We start from the raw sequence: 10,677 nt of genomic DNA, 5'->3' as shown, positions 1-10,677 counted from the left end.
GTACGTACATACTAAATTTTAACTAGGTGAAGGATAAAATCTGCCCTAAGGATACTCAGGTGTAGTTACATTGGTGTATTTCTTTCTTTATTTTGACCTGGGGAAGGAGGTCTGCACAGAGAGACATGTGGTCCGTTGTACATTCCATGTAAGTTATTTTTATAATTTGTTGTCAGAAGGTTTAAAACTGATGAGGACCTGTATACCCAGAACACATTTCATCACCCATGCTGCCCTGCCATTTGTAGCGAGCAGAGGTCTGAGCACTCGGTGAGTGTCTCTCCCCAAGGCTGCCCCTCTCTCTGCAGCATCATTTAACCAATATTGCAATAGTCAGCCACTGTCAGGAGAAGACTCCAGTTACATTCAGGAATTTGTGTCACTGTGCCAAATTCACATCTGTTGTAAGTTTGATGACACCAGGAATGAATTGAAAGGCAGTGCTTTCTCTATTCCTCCAGCCGGGCCACATAGCTGTGCTGAGCTGATCTCTTTCAGTTTTAACTTTGCTCACAAGACAGGCACATGACAGAGCCAGTGTTTCAGTTGAGTATAGCACAAGGATGCTGGATGGTTCTCGTTAGTAACTAGGGTTACACCACCATGCTGAGGCTATGGCTGTGATCAGTGTCCTCACTTTTTATTGTCTGTCAGGACCTGCCAGCTCTTTCTGTGCTGTAGCCAGACCCCTCTGCTTTGGAGGGAAAGCATCCCTGGATCACTGGTGCTTCTGTAGTCTGCTTGGACTGTAAGAAAGATAAATTGGTGCAGGACTACTCTGAAAATTTATTAGAGTGGGTATCTTGATTGACATCTGTGGTTTTCATTCTGAATATGCTTGTAACAGTTTATAAAATTGGCTAGGCAGGTGAGAATTAAGGGAATAAAGGCATCCCCAGGTGTGTCCCACCATGGCATGGTGCGGATAGATACTAGTGACAAGTCTCAAACCAATCTCTTACCCTGTGAAAGGATTTGGACATCCGCACATGGCTTTAAATGAGTCTAATGGTTCAGAGAGTCCTCTGTTTGTTCATTTGTTCTTTATTTTTCTCTTAATCTGCAACTTTTTGCTAAAATAAATCTCCTGAATTTCCACCCTTGCTTCTGCTGAGAACTTAAGACATTACAATTTATTTTCACTATTTCCTGCTCTACAGACCTTCGTTTTCTTTCTAATAAACCTAAGGGACTGGATGCTTTCACTTCATATTGAAGTGAGCAGAGGAACGGGCGCTTGAGTCATAGCCTGGTTTCAATTGGAAAGGAATTGTAATGAGGCTATAAAAAGAAGAGGCCTGCAGCGTATGTAATCCACATGAGGCATTTTGCTAGAAGTGAGATGTGGTTGCTAAAGCCTGCTTATGCCATTCTGATCTTACTAAATACATTATGAAATGGATAACATTCTCATGACATGGTGTCTAGTGGCCTTTATATTACTTTACTGAGCCATTACTCTGTGGCTGCTATTCAGGCCCATAGATAATACACAGTTTCCCATGTTATTCTCAGTGTGATTCAAACTATTTATTCACTGAAAACATTCTGACACCATAGACAGATGTAGAAGATACAGGATGTAGAAGATGCATCTTGCCTTAGCCCCTGATAGAGCAAGGTGGGGGGATGTAGCCGTGACTGGTTTTGATACGCCAACCAGTCCATTGTGTAAGACACACTTTGGACAGCAGTTTATCTCCAGTTTGTTACAGTCTATTCTGAACTGAATATTGTGCTCCTTCTGGAGGACCCAACTTTCTGTTTTTGTTGCTTTCTTTCGTTTTTCTGTTACAACTTCTTGGCTTTGAGCAATTATTGTGTAAATTTAAAGTATACGTTTATTTTTCACTGTTGAAAAAAGGACATCCATGGTTAAACTTCAGTCAGACGCAAACGAGAACTTAATGTATCCTGATAGCTTGTAGAGGGAAGAATTGTTGAAGAAACGTTTGAATGTTTATAAAAATAGACTTTAGAGAACAGTAGCCTTCCTGTTAGCTACAGACGTGTTTTTCCTTCAGAAGACATTCTGTAATTGTAAAGGTGTATAATTTCAGAGGATGTCACGGTTGTCATGGCAATTGCATTAATACTGCATGGGCATAAAGTGTGCTCTAACATGGTGTCCATGCCTCCTGCCCTCAGGCTACCACAAGTGACTCATCTTTCCATTCAAAATTGTGTTAATTTTTCCCTACGAGCATACCTATTACAAATATCAACTGAAGACTCTTCAGTTGTTCACTCAATTTGTATAGATAGATTGCCATTCTATCTGCATTAAGAAGGGACTTTTAAAAACTTTTTTAAACACAGATAGCCAATTTTATTGTATTGCTGCACAAACGCTGAGAGAAGTAGTGGGTGTAATAGAGGCTGCATCACAGATTTAAGACACAATTATTCTCTCAGTTGTCTTTTCCCCTTAAATTTTGCTTGTTGTTCTGTCTCAGGTTGAAACTTATTGCTATTTAAGTAGATGAAATGAGCCACAGGACAATAAGAAGAACCAGAAAACCACACAAATTCCCAGTGGTTCAGATTGTGTTACTGTTGTCTGTGTTATGCCAGCTGTGCTGGAGCTGAGGAGAGTTGAGGTCTGTGGGACAGGAATACCCAGATCTGTGGGACAGAGGCACTTGGATCTCTATTTCCTCTCAGTTAACTTCAGTGCACTTTATAATAATGCGTAAGGATGCACGACACGATCCTGTTTGCTTCCTGCATCTATGGTGTCTCATGGAAAATGGAAAACTGTCCTAACAGCCAATCCCCAAAAGCATGCAGCTCTCATGAATACACCTGCACTGCCTGCATGGGGATGAACGCAGCCTCATAATGTTTGCACGAAACCCATTTTGAGGCTGCAGCAGCGGCAGCATTCATCTCTGCTAGTTCAGCTGTGCTTGTCTGAGAGAATGACCTCCTGCTCCACTGGCTGCACTGGCTGCCTTTGAGTTGGATGTTCATTTTAGAACTTTAAAACCCTAAATAAAGCCTATCTTTCTACGTCTGTTAAGTGGGTCAGAAGATTAATTTATCTCCTGTTTCCATATGATAACTACTGCACCTCCAGTGGCTGCAGCAGTGTCAGCAGAGCAGAAGGGAAAGGCTCTCTTGTTAGGTATATTTACACTTTGCACAGAGGCAGCTTTATCTGCTCTCCTTGGTTAGCAAAGTCCCTCAACCAAGTTTCACACCTGTGCCATGGTTGATGGGATACACCCTGCATCTCAGAGGGATGTCTTAGACACATCTCTTCAATATTCATACATGTAAGACTATTTTTCAGCATGTACCATGTTGTGTCCACCTAGAATATAAACATAAGCTCCTCTGCAATTTTTCCAAATGCCCAAGTTGCTTTTCTTTCTGTTTCAGTCATGCTGGTAGGGAAGAGGCTGGCTGGCCACCACTGCACAAAGCCTTGAAGTACTTAAATGTTCCTCCTCCATCCGCTGTGCAAACTGGGGTTTGCTATTCTTATGGCTCTTTGTCTTTGGTGCATTGAGAAGTTAGCAGCTGTCTGCTTGTGGTCATTTTATAATGCATTATATTTGTACTTTATGGTACACTCAGAGCTTGCCTGGAGTTTGGGATAGGTGGTTCTTTGTTCAATAGAGTCATAAATACTTTAATTAGAGCTGTATTTGTAATGCATTAGATAATAACAGGAAGCTGGAAACAATTAACTCCTTCAATCTATAATAACAGTCTTAGGGGATGGCATCTTTCTTCAATCTGTGTGGAACACTACATCCAAAGCACAGCATTAGGGACCCGGGAGGGCTGTCACATGCACTAAGCCAGGAGCAAAATGCCTTTACTCAGCAAGGACCTCAGTTCTCAGGAACACACACGAGCTGTGCTCCAGATCAATTCCTCAGGATTAAAATCCTGCCTTGCAGCCTTCTTTTTCAGCACCTGAAACATTCCAGCTGCTTTGATTTTCTGTCCTCTTTTTAATTAGAGCAATTTAGATTTCTTTTTCAGTGCTTGGTTATGATTTGTAATTAATAGGAGGGTGGAGCAGGGATAAAAATTCATTTGATTGAGAAGATCTGTTCTGCTGAGATGTCTGTGAGGAAATGAAAACCACGAACTGCAAGAAATTTGCTTATTGGAGAAGTATTGAATATGCCGTTGTAAAGCAATTTTTCTTGATACTTTTTTTCTTGAGAGAGTTGGACCTTGCATTTTCAGGTGAAAGAAGAGATCCATTAAGTTTAGCCCAGACCTTTTAATTAGTGATACTATGAAACAAAAGGAAAACACAAACTGATTTCAATGGCACTACCACAGATGTGCACAGATCTGCCCTTATTCTTTCCAAGGGCAGTGGGGTTTCTGATAGCTGTGTAGAGCCAGGAACATTAATATTCTTTTGACTAAGTCTTTCAGGGAATTTCAGGCACTGTTAGAGGTGGAAAACATCAGAAATCAGAAGGTGTCTTTAGGAGAGACATCATTCTGCTATGCAGAACGGTGCCTTCTTGACATCTTATATAGGGACAGACTGGCCCAAAATAAAACAAGAAGCATCGCTGTCACTTTGGTATGGACCAGCAGAGTTTTCATTGTGTTCATCCAAAATATACTGAGAGCTTCAATGAAAATGCTTATCCTGAGCACTTTCCCAGAAGGCCCAAAGGCATCCAGAGCCCTTCATTATTGAATCTCTCGGTATTTCTTACTGCTGGATGACACAAACTATGGCATGGACTAGGCCTGAGGGCTACTGCAAATCCAGCCTTGCCATTATAGAATCACAGAATCATTAAGGTTGGAAGAGACCACAAGGATCATCTACTCAACCATCAACCCATCCCCACCATGCCCACTAACAGTCCTTTCTTGCACAGCATGAAGAGAGGTCACATAAATCTCTGCTTAAAAAAACATGATACTGTTGCTCTTTCAAAAGAGTGGCTTATTTCAATTCAACATAGTTTCAGGTGTGATCATGTCTGATATAAAAAAAAAAGCCTCTTGAAGATGCTGTCAAGTATTTTTCACTCTGCGAGGACAATCACCTTCAAGGTTAACTATCCTCAGTTGTACTCTTCGTGGCTTTTATTCCTGACACCACCCCTGTAAATCTGTATTAAAAGGAACCATTTAATCAATATCAAGCATATTCAGCAGAAAACACCATCATCTGAAAAATGAGCAGTGACCAGTCTGTGTGTGCTAAACAGGCAGCTGGCAGAAATAGCCACCCCTTGTTCTTCTCATCATTAGTGAGTCCAAGGTACAGCCTGATTTCCCTGTAACCAGCTGGCTGTGAACAGACTGAAAGCCTTGGCTAGGATTTTTTTACCCTGTCATGCAGTTAAAGCCTCTCTATCCTAAACTACTTCAGTCTCTCTATGGACTCAGAGGGTGGTGACGCACTGGAACAGGTTGCCCAAGGAGGTTATGGATGCCCTGTCCCTGGAGGCATTCAAGGACAGGCTGGACGTGGCTCTGGGCAGCCCGTGGCAGTGGTTGGGGACCCTGGACTCAGCAGGGGGGTTGAAACTCGATGATCTTTGAGGTCCTTTTCAACCCAGGCCATTCTATGATTCTATAATTCTATGACTCCCTGCCAGGTGCTTTATCCATCCACACAACTCTGCCTCAAATACATTTCCTTGGTTCATTGGTCAGTGAGGGGTTAACACTGCTTTGGTTCATCTCCACGAAACCAGAGTTCCATTGCAGGAGTTAGTGGCCAGTGGAGTGTCCCTTAGGGAGGGCTGAAGTGACAGGGTCACGGAAACCTCCCTGGGTGAAGTTTAAAATGAAAATAAACTCAGAAATATATTAAAATGTCTGTGCTACCCTCTCTATGTAGTTGAAGTAAGGCTGGAAAGGGACTTTTTCCTCTTAATCTCTGTATAAATGTAAACTAATGAAAAATCTTTAACAAATTCTTAACCCTGCTGTGTATATAAGAATTTACGATGCAATTTCCTCAGAGGATCCATAGGCTCAGTGCTATTCGCTGAGGCAGCACTGCAGCAGGAGGTGATGCTGTATGATAATATATGTAGAATTAGACTTTTTCAACCTACTGTTTCATTGCTTACTATTTTAAATAGTGTTTCCCGCATGAAAACCCTGGATTGAGGTAGTTATTAGAGCTGCTGCTTGTCAACAGCCTGTGCTGCATGGTGATGGATTAAATCTTGTGATTTTCTGTCTTGTGCCCCATGACTCGGTGCAGAGACAAAGTCTCTCACACTTTGTACATCCTCCTGATGTGTAACAGGGTTTGCGCTGGGCCTTGCTGCTGCCCAATGGGAAGGAGCTACGGCCAGAGAGCTACTGCTGTAGGTTGTCCCACAGCACTGATGCTTTGGATCAGACCCAGCGTTTGCCTTCTTATGTCCCTCCATTTGTCTGTTCTGTGAATAGCCGTGAATATGGAGTCAAAATGCATCATCAAAGCAGGCAGAATGCAAAAATCTCTCTGGTGCTTGTTTTGCCTCTGACATCAGCACATGGAAAGGGCCACAGTCCTGAAAGGAACGTTTGAGTAAGCTGAGGTGACCAGAGGTTGCACATCTTTGCCTTCTTAGTCCTACGCGTTTAGCCTCTTTGCAAGTGAAAACATGCAAAATTCCTCCCCCAAAGTGCTTTCCAAGACAGCTCAGAGTGTTTGTTGTGCAGGTTTATGAAAGAGGAGGGGTAGCTGAGCCTTGGTGAGAGATGCTGTGCTAGAAGTGAACAGAGGAAGCAATGTTCTGCTTTGTGCTCCAGCCAGCAGTAATCTCTTCCCCTGCTGAATGCTGCATTTTTTTTTCCTTTATAAAAACATTAATCTGCAGGGTATTGGTACATGGTCAGATCCTGCCAAGAACAAATTGTTAAGTAGTTGCTGTGCTCGTTGCTTCTAGAAGCTGTAACTGTTGGTCTTCATTTTGCAAAATAAGTATCATAGGGCAAAAATGTGTTGGCTGTGACATTTTTTTTTCCCAGAAGAATTAATTCTAAACTGAGGGGCTAAGAAACAAATAATTCTTAGAAGGCTCTGTTTATTCAGCAGCTGTTGTTTATACACAAAACAGAGGAAATTTGGTTAAAATTGTGTGATATGCTCTTATATTTCAAAACATGACCTGCTTTAAAGTCTCAGTTTTCACTTGGCTTTAGATTGTGCTGCAGACGCATCTCAACTACATTTTATGGCTGAGAACTTACAGGAATTCACCCTCTGTGGTGTCACATTCAACCTGCACCTTCCAGGAGCAGCCCAGCAGCAATTCCCCTGCTCCAGCCCAGCCCTGTGCTTTCTGCTTAGCCTCCAGCTACCTTCTGCACTTTCAAATCCCATCTCTGGGACCCTGTGGCTTCCTAAAGCATTGGTAAAGCACTACATGGAAGAAAACGATTCCAACAGGGCTGTGCAGAAGCTGATATTTTGCTTAGAGGCACTTTCTGGAAATGCTGAAATAGAGGAGCCAAATTTCTGTCAAGGGCATTTCCAGACAGTGCCTCCATTTTTTTCCATAGGACAGATATAAAAACTGTCATACGTACAAACAGCTCCGCTCAAATCTGTTGCCCATTTCCACAATTAAGGAGCTACAGTAGCATAATAGATTTCAATAAGAATGATGGCAATAGTGAACATGCTGAGATAATGAAATATGCAATAATTTTACAACTGAGAAATCCAGAAATATGCGGTTTGCACCAGTTTGAGGTTTAGTATAATAAGTAAGAGTTATGATCTTCTGTATCATTTTGTCCTTGAACTTTACTGGCATTTTCATGTTTCGTCACAACTTAAAAATGGAATTATTGTCAAATACTATATCATCTCATCAGACTGCTTCATTTTTTCCCCTTGTGTGGTTAGTTATTAAAGCTAATGCCGCTCACTGTAATGGAAGCTGTGTCAGACTGCTGTATTCCCCAGCTGCTCACAATTTGGGAATGTACATATCTATCTTCTTGTAATAATACTGTTGTACCGGTGATGAATTCTGCCGTCATTTCAGTAGTATTTTAGCAGTAATTTATAAGAGTTTGTAAGGCTGAGACAGCAGGAAGCATCACAGGAAACCTAATTCCTAGGGCATTTGTCTAGAGAAAGAGGACAGCCCTCACCTTGCTTACAGAACTGGGAGACTTTGACCTCTGTCATGTTTTGCCACGTGAACTTTCCAGTAATTCTAGTGCACTGAGAAAACACTGAGTTTAATGACAAATGTGTTAATAAATCCTTTCCTTGGGCTTTTAGTTGGCTTTCACTAGAGAGAAATCTTTGATTTAGAATGTCACTGACCACTCACTCTCAGGTATGAGATTAACTTACAAATCTTCATGTACTCTCACCTCTCAGTGGATTATTTAATTAGCACTGCCTACAGATTTATTTGGTCATAAATTGTTTGATAATCAACAACAATTAAGATGCTCCTTTCACCCTATGTGCCAACTTCAGGTGGTTGTTGGGAAGCAGAATGGAAAAGGATAATTTATTTTTAATGGTAGTTTAAAAGTGCATGTGAATGAATGGAATGTAAGAAAAATGACTGTTCGATATCTGAATTTTGCTTTCAGTAGAAATGTAAAAAAACCCCAAGCTTTCTGAGTTACATATTTTTTTTTAATTTTTATTTTTTGTAAATCAGATTTTTAAAAAATGATTATATTTCTATTTCCAAATAAAACAGTGATGGATTTTATATACAACCTGCACTGGTTATACACTGATCTAGCTTCTTTTATACTGAATTTGGAAATGAAGGTAGACATAAGCACTGTCAAAATATGTTTGCCTACAGAAAACACCTTCAATTTCCAATAGTTACAATCAAGTGGTAGCACTGCCTTTGAGCTATTGACTTTGGTGCAGTAAATAGGAATGACATTTCTGATTTTCTTTCTCTCAAATATTATTAATGCCATTAGACACTGAGCAAACTGAGGTCCTGCATCTTACCTTTGTACAAGGAGTTAAAATTTTCTGGTGGGGTCAGAAGGAAAATGGGATATCTAAGCTGGAGGAAGGATGGGACACTGATACGTGGAGTTCACACATCAGCAGTAACACAATGCTGAGATGGAGCTCACCTTCTGCATTTAACCACAGCTGCTGCACTGCAGGATGCCTTCACATTCCACTCTATTCGTGTCTCGTTTGAAGAAGGGAATCTTCCTGTGATAATAAACAGAAGTTATTCAGATTTTGTTATTTTCAGGTTATTTTGGTCACATTTTTAGTGTTGATAGGCAGTGATGGTATCAGGGATCTAATCAGGAGCATTAAGTACTTCACCAGCAGCAAACAAATATCACCAGAAGCATGGTGAAACATAACACAGATTGCTGTAAATGAAGTACAAAATAAGGCACATGAAGTGAATAAGAGCTAAAGGGGGGAAACATGGTGCTCCACAGCTCAGCAGTTATTTAATAACTGAAGTAATAACTGAAATAGCTGAAGTTCTCACTAACTTCTGGAACATGTTTAATCATGTATCAGCACATCCACTATTGATCCTTCATGAATGAACTCAGATATTAAGGAGCTGTTAGAATGTTAGTTGTCATATTGCCCACTCCCCAGCATTTTATATGGTGCAGTTCTAAAATGCATCACTTCTTCCTCGTTGATATAGGGAAGGTAAAACTGACTCTTTATTTAGTATTTCCATCAGTGTTAAGTGCAATTTTTACACAGAAAATCATGGCTTCAGGGTCTTTTCCTGTATAAATATGTTAGCTTATTTTCATATTTTTCATAATTGCTATAATTGTCTGTTTCAATGCATGTCCCAAGCTCTGACTATTGGTGAACATATGGAACAGAGCCAAAGCCAACAGGCTTGTAGGGAAGAAGCTGGCTAATAGAACAGAGGGTGCAATTTGCAGATTCTTGCATTTTTCTTGCCCTCTTTTCTTCCTCTCATGCTGATAAGGAATATTGTTAAGTAAATGTTAACTAAAAAGGACAAATGATGCAGTAATTGTATTATAATACATCTCATACTACCATATGTGGCGAGACACTTAGGATATGTAAGCAGTAACTGATTACTGACTTCTGAATGTAGTACAGATTATTTTTCCCCCACAAATGACTGTCCTTATGAGTACGTCCTTTCTTCAGGATGTGGAGTGACAGCAGATGAAAATACTGGCTTGGGTAAACAGTCCCAGACTCTGGAGGATCCAGGCTGCTTAGTTATTCTAGGCCTAGTGTTCGTGCTTCGTGACAACCTCCTATGCCACAGTTGGAAAAGGGCAAAATTTCAAAGCTTTGGATTGATTCTAGTTTCTGTGTAGGGATTCCTATATGGGAAATGGTTGCTTGTGCATTTTCTTTTTGAAATGGAGCTGACTGGTTTTGAAGGTCCAGGAGGCCCATAGTTATTCTCCTTGGTAAATAGAAGCTCCTAGCACCAACAAATTCCCCAGTTGGCAGCTGGAAGCTGGAGTAGGACTTGAACTCTTTTTACATTTAGAAATTTCACTATTTAAATACAGAAAAAAATCAAAGAAATATCTCTTGCTTCTCTCCTAGAAAATCACTAGGCCTCCACTATGCAAGAAAGGTGTAAAATGTGTAAATAATTGGTGCAAGTGGTATAAAAGTGACAGGATACAGAATAGGAATAATTAATTTTGGGAATGTCAGAATCATAGAATCATAGAATGGCCAGCGTTGAAAAGGACATC

Source organism: Numida meleagris, chromosome 1, assembly GCF_002078875.1.
Source record: "Numida meleagris isolate 19003 breed g44 Domestic line chromosome 1, NumMel1.0, whole genome shotgun sequence".
NCBI lineage: Eukaryota > Metazoa > Chordata > Aves > Galliformes > Numididae > Numida > Numida meleagris.
Note: the sequence above shows the minus strand (reverse complement) of the source record.